Raw genomic sequence first — 12,957 nt, forward strand, 5'->3', positions numbered from 1 at the left:
CCAAGATAACCGGAAGCAAGCAAGTAAGCGGATATTAACCAATCTCCTTTTTTTACTATACTGTTTCCTTGTTCCTGCTCAAACCACCTTACAAAATCCCACTGTTCTGCCATTCCCAGTGGAGCTCTTGTCTATTTTATGGACTAAGTGCTGCCCAGTTTATGAATTGCTAATAAAAGCCAATTAGGCTGGGTGTGGTGACTCATGCCTGAAATCCCAACACTTTGGGAGTGCTGAGGCAGGTGAATTGCTTCTGCCTAGGAGTTCAAGACCAGCCTGGGCAATATGGTGAAACCTCATCTCTACAAAAAAATACAAAAATTAGCTAGGCATGGTGGCACATGCCTGTAGTCCCAGCTACTCAGGAGGCTGAGGTAGGAGGATCACTTGGGCATGGGGAGTCAAGGCTGCAGTGAGCTGAGATCTTGCCACTGCACTCCAGCCTGGCTGACACAGCAAGACCTTGTCTATAGATAGATAGATAGATAATTATTATAACTCATAATTAAATGAAATAACATATTTGAAATGCCTAATATATAAAAGACACTTATTGAACGGGTACCTACTATGAATGTCATTATGGTTATGAACAGAGATCTCTCAAAAGAAAGTCTCTTATTCAAGAATACTTGTCATGGTGACCTCTTTGGTGGATGCTACAGGGTATGTGACAAGGAACTGAGTTTTGTTGTCAAACTTTTGAGAGAAAGACTTGCTTACTCTTTCCTTTTATAAGCCCACAAATGCAACTGGGGTGAGGAATCAAACAAGATGAGATTGTATTTGATTTGCCTTAAAATTTGCGTTTACTTTATAAATGTGTACACTGAATAATGTCCAGTCAGCAGAACGGATACTACTCTAGGAATTTCAAGTAGAAGAAAGTTAACCTAGGAAATGGTCTGTAAATGTGTGGAAGGGCTGGAGGAGAACAAAGGGGGAAAGCTGAGATCATTCAGAGATTAGTAACTGCAGGAAGCTACTACTAAGGCTGGCTGAACAAAAGGAAAAATGGTGTGATCCAGACAGAGTCGGTGGCTGCTCTGTGGCTGGGGCGGCTGTGAGACTCGCTGCTCCACGGCCATTACTGGAAATCTTTCAGGAAGCCAAGAAACTAAACTCCCACCAAGGGCTGCCTGTCACGGACGCTGATGCTGCCAGAGCCCGAGCCCAGGAATGCCCTGCTGCAGAGGCTGCAAGAGCGCCCCCTGTCCCCACTGCTGTTGAAACTCCACCTGAGCAGAAACTCAGTCACCTACTGCTGCCGCTACTGCTATTGCCGCAACTGCTGCTACTGCTGCCACTGCCAGAGATTTCAGCAGAAGGAGAGATAAAACCAGCTTCTTTCTCCCTTCTACCCTCCTTCCAAGCTCCCACCAGTGTTTCCCATTGGCAGAGGCTACTGGGAAGTAAACTGGCTGGGGATTCTGGGAAATGTAGTTTGCAGGCCTCCAGCTCCCACAGAGAAGGACAGAGAGAGTGGGGCGGCATTGAGAGTGGGGTGGCATAGGCAGCACCACGTGAAACACAGACATTTCGCAGAGCGCTGCTGCGTGTGTGCACCTCTAGATGCTTTCCGTTTGGGTTTTGTTTAAACAAAGCCAACGTAGGTTGAATGTTTCAAAATTCTTAATGGAATACTGTCACACCGCAATTAACCATCTGACAATCAAATCCCTCTTCCTTCTGGCCATTTACTCCTTTCTTCCTTAGGTTTGGCATCGGATGTGTAAATTCTGGCAGAAAAAAAAAAAAACTTTGCATTTCACACTCCACTTTGCAGAATACCAGTGGAATCTTTCTGGTCTCCTACCTCTTATCCACTTGAAAGTTCTTCATGAAATACCTGATGGGCTGGATATACTGTATGGGGCATCTTATGCAAAGGGATACATAGATTCCTTGTATTCCCTTAAGTAATCTCAAAAGATACTCCTGGTTTTTTCTTCAAAATTGTCTACGATTTTTTATTTTATCTATGATTACACACCTAGTCTGCCACATCTGTGATAATGCAAAAGGCTCTTCTATTAAACTAGCAATGACTGTCCCTTATGAAATGAGGTCACTTCCTCTTTAGACCTGAGCACTGAGAACATTAGATTATTCTTAGATTTTCTCTTAGGTTTATTGAGCCTGATTGTTCCTTCATGGGCTCAAATCATGCTGCTGTCTCCAAGAACAGCCCTGGGGAGGGGGCAAGCGGGAGGATGTGATAGCTCAGAACCACTCCAACAAATGAGGCATGATCAGAGATCAGGAGGAAACTTTGTTCCTACCCCAGAATTGGTTTCTCACATAAAATCAGGTGACAGAACACCGAGGGTAGTCATAAAGATAGAAAGTGAAGGGAGGCTTGTTTTGCAAGGGACAATCCCACAGCCTTGCCACGGAGCCTCATGCCTGCCTCTGCACCTGGCTGAGTCGCCCAGTGCCTCGTAGACCCCTCCCACGGCAGTGACAGATGCATGAGGCAGAGGCGAGGTGGCCAGTGGTCCAGTACAGAGTTCAAGGGATGCAACTGCCTATGAGGCCATCACAGGGATGGGGGATGGCATATTTCAAAGAAGTTTAAAGACAGAAACCAACATTTATCAAATTCCTATGATGCGACAGGCATGCTCTATCATTTTTCATTTTAATCCTGACAGTAACCTTATGACATTATCTCCTTTTTAGAAACAGGAAAACAGATGATCTTGCATCTGGCAAGCCACTTAGCCAGGACGCAATGCACTGTCTCCGACACCCACATGCCCCTAAGGCGAATCCCGGCACTAGCTCCTCTTAGGACAAGCAGGAGGGACAAGTAGTTCCTCCTAGGACAAGCAGGAGGGACAAGTAACCTTTACAGATCAGCTGTCATGCGCCAGGCATTGCGCTATGTGTCTGACACATGTTACCTACTTTAGACTTCCCCAGCACCCTGAATCATTGGTCCTGGTGTTCCCATTGTACAGGGTAGGAACATAAAGTCCAATGTTATAAATGTGTACAGGCAGGGGATTTGAACCCAGGCTTACTTATTCCAAAGCCAGATCTTTCTGTGGCATCAGCAGTTTCCCGATCTATTTTGGGAGTGGAGATGTGAGCATCGAAGGTCAGGAAGAGGGCTGGGCAGAGCAGGCCAAGAGCTGGATGATGAGTTTGGACAGTGTGTGGAAACAGGAGAGCCTGAGGCCTGGGGTGACTGTGCACTTGTCACAGCTGTCTTGCTCTTTGTGGTCTCTTCCCTGCCAGTGTCTCCCAGGGGTTAAGAAAGGCTTGAGCCGCTTTCATTTTTTCCCCAGAACAAGGTATAAGTGTGAATCTGAGGTCCCAGCCCAATGTTTGTGGGCCCACAGTGGCCCTCTTGCTGCCGCTCCTCCTGCCTGCACCCAAACCTGTGGGACCCCATGTAGCAAAAGCTCCTTTCAGCACGAGCAAGGCCTCCCTTCTCAGGAGGTTGTCAATACAGAGGTCAGGGCCAGAGTCTGCTCTTTAATTCGTATCCCCGAAGACCCTTTACATCACTTGCACCCAGGGAAGGGTCTATAATTATCTTCTGACTAACTAAAAAAACACGTTAACCTTTTAAAACAAAAACCCCAGGGTTTTAGGAAAAGTGTAACCACTGAGGTCAATTTCATGGGCTTACATTGGGATTTGTGAACAACATTTTAAGTAACTACAAAGCATTAAGTAGTTAGTGACATCTAACAAAATATAAAAAGTAGACTGTAAATATATGACCATTTTCTTTTTTATTTTATCATTATTATTATTTTTTTTTGAGATGTAGTCTTGCTGTGTCCCCCAGGCTGGAGTGCAGTGGTGCGATCTCAGCTCACTGCAACCTCCGCCTCCCGGGTTCAAAACATTCTCCCGCCTCAGCCTCCCGAGTAGCTGGGATTACAGGCGCACACCATCATGCCTGGCTAATTTTTTGTATTTTTAGTAGAGATGAGGTTTCACCATGTGGGCCAGGCTGGTCTCAAACTCCTGACCTCAAGTGATCCTCCCACATCGGCCTCCCAAAGTGCTGGGATAACAGGCATGAGCCACTGTGCCCGACCAAAATATGACCATTTTCTAAAGTCTCTTTCTTTCAAAATTTGGTGTCATGAAACAGTATTTCCTGCCTACAACTTGTAGTCATGTCCTCACTTCAGAACGCACCCTGCTTTCCTCTGAAGAAGAAAAAGGAGATAAAAAAGGAAATTATGTACTATTGGGAAATTGCTGGCTGAAAACTTCTCCTAACTCAATATTTTGTCCTCCTAGCCTAGTTCTGTGAAAAAGTTCAGTGGTCAGATCATTACACATTTAAGCCAAACAGAACTCAGAAATGGGGGGAGAGAGACACACCAACACAGAGAAAATCTAAGATCATAAAATAAGCTATTCTAGCCAAGTGTTTCATTCTAGGTGAATATTGCCTATAGAAAAATGTTTTTAAACACAATTTTGTGAAAAACGGCTACTGAGAAGCCGCTGACACCCAGAGGATGTCCTCTTGGTGGGGAATTTAATGCTGTTTTTGGTGTTTCATGTCCATTACATTTTCAACAGGTGATCAGGAAAGCAGTGCTGGTGCTGGTGTGATTTCTCGACTTTACAACAGGTACATACAGGGCATGCAATGACAGTCTGAAAACGTGTCCCCAGTGATCATTTCTTAGGAGACTGTTGAGGCTGTTTGGTAATTCTCAGTGGCAGCCATAGGCATTTTCACAATGTTGCTTTCCTGTCTTCAGTTGTAGTTCCTCTTTCAGCTGCAGAACAGCTAACACTCCTGCAGAAATGACCTTCTGCCATGTTCTGGAGTCTTCAGCTCCAAAAGGGATCAGTCAGGGCCAGTACGTGACACCCTGCCTTGGGGCCGGAAAGCCTTTGTCAGTTACTTCTCAGGGGTGTCAGATTTCTATTAACTCAAGAACACACCCAGAAACCTGAAGAAACATCTCTTGCAGAGTGATACCAACTCGCCCTCCTCCAGCTTGTGCACTGGCCCAGGCAGAAAGGAAGTCACAACTTAAAATAAAATTCACACATAAGCTTTCGGCCAACATTTACATCTTAATAACCTGAAGTCCCATGGGGTCCCATGCTGAGCTTTGTCCATGACATTCACAGTGTTCACACACCTCAGACCATCTCTTTTGGGATCTTCCTGGGAAGGCCGCCCCAGCAAAGCCAGCAGTGCTGCCCTTTGCTGAGAAAAGTTCCCACCGTGGCCGGGCTGGGGCCCCACGCACGTACTCTTATGTGCTGCTGCTGTCCATCTGCCTTGCAATAAATTCCCCAGGCTTTATCAAATGGCCTTGGTTTTAAAATTTGCCCTTCGGGACACTAGTGGTAAAGGAAATAGCTTGTCATTAGATAAAAAAAATTGTCATCAAAGTCCCCGCTCTTCTGCAAAATTAACAAAGCCAAGGCCTCCTCCCCTGGAGCCTGCCTCACCTGACAGAGGTGTGTCTGGCAACGTCTGGATGCACCTGGGACCCAGAGCAGCCAGGGGGAGGCTTTCAGGCCCCCTCAGTGAGAGGAAAGTGCATTTGAACACCTGGAAACAGATGCATGTCTCCGGACTGCCCTTCAGTAAAACATTGCTCCCAACTCCTGATACGCATCTTTATTTTCATTGTTTAGATTATTTCTTAGTAATAACCAAGACATAACTCATGGCTGACTCCTTTTCTAATTCTCCAACTTGCCTCAGTGCCTCCCAAAGCCTAGTCCCTGATGGTAAGGCCCTGTGTCCCCGCAGTTAGGGTGAGGCCCATGGCAGTCGCCTGGGTCTATTAAGAAACCTTTATTTGTAGCCCTGCGCTTCATTAGATAAACTGGTTTTCTGCATGTAGACTGCAAGTAATCACTGCATACAAACAAAATGAACTCTGCCGCCTAGCACTAGATAAGTAACGCTTCAAAAACTATTACTCTAGGCCTCTTCGTAGACTCAGTCCCTTCCCAGCCACCTCCTCACCCCACCCCCTGGCTAAAGTGAATGTGTATTTATTTGCTGTCTGAAATTCTTTCTATCCTGGTTTCACAATCCTCCCTGCCTGTGTCAGAAGTCATATAGTTGCACAGACGAGCTTATCTTTAGGCAGCAGTTTCTAAAACAAATGTAAATCCTTTGCTTTTCTCTCCCCTGCCCATCCCTGACACTGTACTGCATCGCGTAAGCTTCCAAGCTTGCTTTTAGAACTTCGTCCTTGAGCACATGGGACACGGAAAAATATCGCCTGATAGAGTGGCTAATCTAGTGGGATGATTGGAGATCAGTGGATTAGGGAGATTGTGGCGTCAACTGAAGATCAAGGTCCACTGTGCTTCATGCCACTCCTTTAGAACACAAAGGCCAATATCATTCTTGCCACACCAGCTTAAAACCTGATACCTTGGAAGCAGGTTAGGCAAGGCAGCACTTGCTGAACCCAGGGCAAGCAAATATTCCCACCTGCAAGCCTGCTTGGCAGAGCAGGGTTGAAAGTGGGGCACAGAGAAAGTCATCTCAACCATTCTGTAGTCTTCTTGCCTTTAATAAGCCCCCATTTAAACCAAGTTTCATCCCTCCTCTTTTTAAAGCCTCCTGAAGGACCCATAATTGCCCTTGATAGAGCTCCTTCAAGTGTAATTTAAATGTAATTCACTTACATAGTCAATCTGATCAGCCCTTACTAATCCATCACCTGTAACTGATTTTTCAGTATTATTTCTTGAATGAGTGATTTAAAAAATTGCATATGCATATCATTCCCAAGTCTCTCTCTGAGCCACTTTGTGATGGGGATGGAGTAAGCACCAGCCTGTATTTCCTTCCTAGTTCCCCTTCCTGAGGCGCTTCCCCCTTGGGGAGATTTCGGTGAATGCTGAAGATACTTTCTTGGGCAGAAATGAAGGGGCTTCCCATCCTCTGCGGAAGAACCACATTGACAAGCCCCCCAGCACCCCATCTTCTTATTCCCAGTTGTGTGACCTCAATTTCCCTGACCACGTCTCTGTGGCTCTCCTCGCAGCCCTCTTGAGGACTTGTTTCTCCACCTCGTGGCTGCTCTGCCAGGCACCGTCTGGGCCTAGACATCCGCAGTCACCAGGTTTGCTTCTGAGGAGCAGCGGCAGCAGGAGGAAGTCTGAAGCTGTGGTGAATGTCCTCCTTTTGGAGCAGGGCCTAAGGCCAACGTGAGTCCAAGAGGAAGAGACGAAGCAGGACAGGTGCAATGGAGGATGAGGACAGGGGACACAGAAGCGCCTTCCTGCCGAAGTGTACAGTGAGGGGGTGTGGGGACCACACTTGGGGCTCTGCAGCGGCAGCTGGAGAAGAGGATGACCTCGAATTGCAGAGGATGCTCTGGAAGGCAGAAGGGGGAAAGAGACTCAGAGAGAAACAGGGGGAGAGACAGTAGGGAGAAGCAGAGGGAAAGGGTAAGGGGAGAGAAAAGAATTACCTGCACAAGACGGCCACTTGGATGGAGGATGAGGAATAGAGAGCCCGGAAGGCAAGAAATAGGTCTAAATTCTTGGCACACATTCATACACAGGAGGCGCGGATATCTGTGGGTGCTGGGGGGGTGTGTGCACCAAAGGCCCACCTAGCCTACAGTTGCTATGCCGATGAGGCCTTTTGCCTCTCAATGTCCTGTGATAGCCAGAAGCATTATAACTGCTTAAAGGAAGGTGGCTAGAAAAGTTGAGAAAGTACATATTCTCTAGAGTGCTCTGCTATATTTTTCTACATTTTTATTTCCTCCAAGAGTGACAATCCCTCAAAAGCCCAGGATCCTGCTTTGAAGGGGAAATTAGGGGCCATGTGGCTTGAAGGCCAAGAGAGGAAGCTGCAGTATCTCTAGGTGTGAGCGTAGGGCTGGCCCAGCCTCCTGGAGAGGGGCTTCTCCAGGCCCAAGCCCAGGACCACGAGAACAGCAGCTGCGGGTGTGGGAGAGCGGCTGCTCTGGCCAATAGGGCCACACCACCTGGGGTGTCTGAGCCAAACACAGCCCACCAGGGACACCCCATTGTTGGATCGGGCGCCATATTTTCCTCTTCCCACCTGGAAAAGTGATGCTGTGAGCTCCCATCTGACTTATTCTCCAGGCTCAGCTCAAGCCCACCTCCAGCAAGAGGCCTCCCCCACCCGCTCCCACCCTTATTTGAACCAACAGCCCTCGTAGCATCTACCAATTACAGTTTGCTATTCATCGGTTTTTCCAAGCAGATTAATATTTTGATGCCATGAGCAATAGGGTTTTCAGAATTAAATAGAAAACTTTAGGACGGTATGAAAACTTTAAGAAAAAATCGGACTACCGGCAGAAGTATCTTCCATTAATGCAAGTAGGAGCTGGCTTTATAATTTTAAGTTGGACTTTTTTTTTTTTTAATCTGGGGAAGTTGTAAGTGAAGATGAAGAATCTGCAAAGACATATCCCCCAGTGTTTAAAAAGAAATGCTTGGGCAAACAGGCTACCTTCATGTTGTATTTTTTATTTTAATGAAGCAGGTCAGTCTCAGAAAGAAATGTCATAAAGAAAAAGTGGCACATATACACCATGGAATACTATGCAGCCATAAAAAAAGAATGAGATCACATCTTTTGCAGCAACATGGATGCACCTGGAGGCCATTATTCTAAGCTAATTAATTCATAAACAGAAAACCAAATACTGCATGTTCTCACTTATAAGTGGGAGCTAAACATTAGGTACACATGGTCAAAAAATGGGCACGGTAGACACTGGGGAACACAAGAGGCAGGAGAAGGAGAGGGGGTTAAGGGTTAAAAACACTATCTATTGGGTACTATGCTCACTACCTGGGTGACAGATTCATTTGTACTCCAAACCTCAGTATCACGAAATTATAGCTTTGTAATAAATTTGCCCATGTACCCCCTAATTCTAAAATAAAAGTTGAAAAAAAAAAAAGAACGCTCCATTCTCAAGGAGGAAACCAGAAGCCCAAGGTATAAAACTGCAAAGGATGTACTGTGGGAGGGAGATGAGATGCCAGCTGATATTTCAGTTAACATCGTTACTGTTCTTGGTAACAGTAACAAGGCTCTGGTTATAAGTTCCATAGGTCTTGAATGGTCTGCCTCTACTTTTCCCATAAGCTAATTATTTTTCACGCTTCATTTTCCAGAGATGAGAGTTTTCGTGGGCGATGAGGCGGATGAACATACGAGACTGCAGTAGAAACTCCCGTATGTGGCGATTTCTGGCTCATTGACCTATGACACTTTTTTTTCGGATTCTTATCTCACTTAACTTTGCTATTTGTATTAGTTTCCAAATGCTACTATAGCAAATTTCCACAAGCTTAGTGGCTTAAAACAATCCAACTGTGTTATCCTACAGTCTGAAGGTCAGAAGTCCTTTAAAATCAGGGTGTAGACAGGGCTGTGTTCCCTCCCGCCTTGGCCAGCTGCCAGAGATGCTCTCGCTCCTCGGCTCAAGGCCCCCCTCGTCTTCCAAAGACAGCCCTGTCCGATCTTAACACGCATAACTCCAACTGTCTTGACTCTTTTTTCCACTTACCAGGACCCCAGTGACTACACTGGACCCACCTGGATAATCTAGGCCATCTTCCCACCTCAGAGCTTTAACTTAATCTCATCTGCAAATTTCCTCTTGTCACGTAAGTTAATATTCACAGGTTTGGGGATCAGGGTGTGGACATTTTAGGGGTGTCATTACTCTGCCAGCCACGCTGTGGCTATTCACCTTTCTATGTGTTCCTGCTTTGGCACCGCTAGCAGACGGGAAGCTCCTTTAGGGAGCAGGGTACTGCTTCTTTGTCATTCTGTTCCCCCAGCAATTGTCCAATTCAGATACTCAGAAGGTGGTTTCCAATTAGTTTTCCTTCCTGACTCCTGGTTTGAATAACACAGAAGTGTATTTACAGGTAGTAGCTGTGTTGAGCCAATCATGGTATCTTACCTTCTTGCTAGTCACTGGGATACAAAGAGGATTCAATATTGCTCCAATTTTCAATAAATTTGCCACGTCGGGCACGGTGGCCCTCGCCTGTAGTCCCAGCACTTTAAGAGGCCAAAGCAAGAGGATTACTTGAGCCCAGAAGCCCAAGACCACCCTGGGCAGCATAGTGAGACCTCGTCTCTAGAAAAACATTTAAAAAGTTAACTGGGCATGGCGGTGCCTGCCTGGAGTCCCAGCTACTTGGGAGGCTAAGGTGGGGGAATTGCTTGAGCCCAGAAGTTCGAGGCTGCAGTAAGCCATGATCACACCACTGCACTCCAGCCTGGGTGACACAGTGAGACCCTGTCTTAAAATAATAAATAAATAAATTTGCCTTGCAAAATGTTCAAGATGGCTGGACAGCACCCACAGGGTAAGCTCTTTGACACAGGAACGACATATACAACTAAAGATAAAAGTAATGTGATACTTGATTGAGCATAATTTTATGGAGCAAAGAGATGCTAGAATGAGTGGAGAAAGCAACCAGGGAGAGGAGAGCCAAGTGGGTTTATTCTCTCCAAATTTTGAATAAAGTCATGGGGAAATCAAAGTAGTAGGAAGAGGTCAAAATGAAGTGTGCAAAGATGTAAGAGTATAATCATGAGAACCCAAGATAGCAAAATACGTGTATGTCTAAATACACCAGAACAGCAAAGGAGAGCTTACCTTATTTAAAGTGACACAAATAAAACTGAAAAATATAGCGATGCTACTGGAGGCTGAGGGTGGGAAGAGACACTGGTATAAGCAGCTTTCTTGGTCCTTTGCTTTTGTCGATCAATTTTCCAGGATTACCTAAAATGCAGCCAGATTTATCCCAGTAAGAAAAAACTTACCCCCTTTCTGGATGCCCAGAGCACTTTGTTTCCACAGTACAAAGTGCTGACCACATGTGGCTTCAAATTTTGCCCTGGAAATCCCCTTACACCCCCTGAAAGCAGATTCAGGTGTGCTAGATGGTGTTTTCCAAAGATGAAAATGTCACAGTATCCCCTATTCATGTACTTCCAGAACTTCGCCACAACCCATCAAGACGTAGAGTCTAATTCCATTTCCTTGAGTCAAGGCAGGTTTGGGACTCACTCACAACCCACAGAAGGCAGAACAATGGATGCTGCCTAGCTTCTAGGTCATCAAAGGTGGCTGAGCTTCTGTCTTGCTGGGGCATTTGATCTTGGAGCCCTGGGCTTCCATGTGAAGTCCGAGTGCCCAAGGCAGCCATGCTGTGAGGGAGGCCACAGTGCCTGGGAAGGACCCGGATGGACGCTGCAGTCATCAGATCAGACCTCATCCTCCAGTGCTCCAGGCCAGGGCCAGACATGTGAGGAAAGGAGTCTTTAGATGATAATTCACCCCAATTGCTGCATTACCCCCAGCTGTCAAGGCCCCAGCTATGATGCAGCAGAGACAAGCCACTCCTGCTGTCTAAATTCCAAACCCGCCGGGCGCAGTGGCTCATGCCTGTAATCCCAGCACTTTGGGAGGCTGAGGCGGGCGGATCACGAGGTCAGGAGTTCAAGACCAGCCTGACCAATATGGTGAAACCCCATCTCTACTAAAAATACAAAAAACTAGGCATGGTGGCACGGCCTGTAATCTCAGCTACTCGAGAGGCTGAGACAGGAGAATTGCTTGAATCCAGGAGGCAGAGGTTGCAGTGAGCGGAGATTGTGTCACTGCACTCCAGCCTGGGTGACAGAGTGAGAATCCATCTTAATAAATAAATAAATAAATAAAATAAAATAAAATAAATTCCAAACCCACAGACTCTGAGAGCATAAATAAGATGATCATTTTAAGCCACTAAATTAAGGGGTGACTTCCTATGCAGCAACAGTACCAGGGGAACCAGGTATGAGCAGTGCACATATTTTCACTGAAGTTATATTTGGGAAGTTTTCCTGGTTAAGAGCTCTAATTATAGCCAGTATGTTAACAGAGAAATCAACACCTAGGACAATTAGAGGGTAATCAGTGGCTTCTCCGGGGCTTCAGCTACAGTGATGGGTGAGAGGAACATGACAAGGATCAATTCTGAGAGTGCTGGCCGGGTGCAGTGGCTCAAACCTGTAAGCCTCGTTTTTTCAGGTCGAGGTGGGTAGATCACTTGAGTCCAGGAGTACGAGACCAGCCTGGGCAACATGGCAAAATCCCATCTCTACAAAAAATACAAAAATTCACTGAGAGTGGTTGTGCTCACCTGTAGCCCCAGCTACTCAGGAGGCTGAGATGGGAGGATCACCTGAGCCTGGGGAGGCCAAGGCTGCAGTGAGCCATGATTGTGCCACTACACTGCAGCCTGGGTGACAGAGTGGGACTCTGTATCAAAAAAAAAAAAAAAAAAAAAGAGGTTATTTTACTTGAAGCAGGAAGAAAATATTTTCTGGAAGGGAATCACTTCTCTAAAAAAGAAAAGTAGCAGAATGTTTGTGCCTAGAGACAAGTGAGAATAGGCACCCCTCATGCATGCCATGTCCTCCAGGATGAGCTGCCCACAGGTGAGGTGGGGGACCACCACCCAGCTTAGGCAGGAGTGGCCCCTGCAGGGGTAAAACAGCGAAGAAGGCTTTCCAAGCAGTGCTGCAAAAAGGCCTTTCTATTGTTTTTTATGTAAGTCCATTTCATGCCATATTTTGGGTGAAACATACACACACACAGTCTGCACAGCTGACAGTGAACAGGACTTCTTGGTGACTCTGGGTAAAGTCATTGTTGCTGGGAGAGAAGGGAAATGCATGTTTCCGGTGAGTTTTGCCTTAGGTGGCTAAATGGGAGGAATTTGGCAAATTTCCCAGTGCAAGAAGTCTGTGGGACAGTCTGAAAAAGGAAGGGAGGATCATCTCCACCAGTTACTGAAGTGAAAGTGAACTGTTCTTTTCTGGGGACCCTTCCGAACAGAGAAAGGGTTGGAATGAAAACCACAGCACAGCCAATTTGGTAATATTATCCGGCCAGTTTCGTAGCCTGTAGGTATATTGTTTAAGGCATT

Source organism: Trachypithecus francoisi, unplaced genomic scaffold (assembly GCF_009764315.1).
Source record: "Trachypithecus francoisi isolate TF-2019V2 unplaced genomic scaffold, Tfra_2.0 Lachesis_group1, whole genome shotgun sequence".
Taxonomy (NCBI): domain Eukaryota; kingdom Metazoa; phylum Chordata; class Mammalia; order Primates; family Cercopithecidae; genus Trachypithecus; species Trachypithecus francoisi.